Here is a 993-nt window from a genome sequence, read left to right on the forward strand (position 1 = left end):
CACGCCTGGGGAGGCGGCGGTGTCGAGGCGGTCGCCGGCGGGGCGGAGGGTGGGCGGCGTCGCCGGCGGAGAGGGGATTGGGTGGTGGCGGGGTTGGGGTTGGGCGTACGCTGCCGTGGACCGCTGCTGCTGCTTTGACTCAGGCCGCTCGCGGGAGGCGGCCAAATCGGCTCATCGGTCGAGGACAACGGAAAGGGGACAAAATGAGAGGGGAGGACGCGGGAGTGGGAAAGAGCGGCAGGTCGAGCCTGGTGTCTGGTGTGTCGTGTTGATTTGGTTTGTTGGGACCGTTTTGTTCAAGTCCTGAACTGGAAGCTTTTTATTCAGCCAGCCGAAAAATGTTATCGCACGCACCACATATTACATGAGGTATTTCTAAGTTTTCAAAAAATACGAAAAACATGGACACGGATTACCGTGTATCTTGTACACATATATTTGTATCTCGCACAAAAAAAGAAAATGTGTGGATAGCACAGGAATATCTTTTTTTTTACCTTGGGTCACATATGGTTGGATTGTTGAATGAAATTTTACATGTGCACAAGATACGATAACCGGTGTATATGATCTTTAATTTATTTTAACTTGAAAGAAAAAGGCAATAATAAGTGGGTGCCCCACAAGCTATGAAATATCCGCATACGTTGTTTTACATTTCAAAGGAACCTGATGAAACTTCATTGTTAACTCCTCCCCAACGCTGGAAGCAAGGTCTCTAGTGTCTATGGTTGAGCTCTTCTCATGCTGGAAATAGCATTGCATCCTATCAGTCACAACTATTCAGGAGCTCACGCCAGCTCACGCCTTTTATGCATAAACTATGTCATAATGCTTTCATTAGAGGTAGGCGTACCATGGGCATGTCACTTCATGAAATTTTGCATGAATCCAAAAGAAACATCAAGGTGTGGTTTTGAAATTGGACTTTGAAAAGAGTTATGACAAAGTTAACTCAGATTTCCTTTTACATGTGTGTGTGTGAGAGAGAGG

The 993-nt window shown here is 46.5% G+C and overlaps 1 protein-coding gene across 1 annotated transcript in view; it reads right to left on the reverse strand.

Annotated features, from left to right (window-relative positions):
- The window catches only part of LOC119339122 (probable methyltransferase PMT2), a 4,760-nt gene extending 4,549 nt beyond the window's left edge, over positions 1-211 (reverse strand). The window contains exon 1 of the mRNA XM_037611280.1: positions 19-211. The gene's annotated coding sequence lies outside the window, so the exon portion shown is untranslated. The remainder of the gene's footprint in view (positions 1-18) is intronic.
- Positions 212-993: the final 782 nt, after the last annotated feature.

This window comes from Triticum dicoccoides, chromosome 1B (assembly GCF_002162155.2).
Source record: "Triticum dicoccoides isolate Atlit2015 ecotype Zavitan chromosome 1B, WEW_v2.0, whole genome shotgun sequence".
NCBI lineage: Eukaryota > Viridiplantae > Streptophyta > Magnoliopsida > Poales > Poaceae > Triticum > Triticum dicoccoides.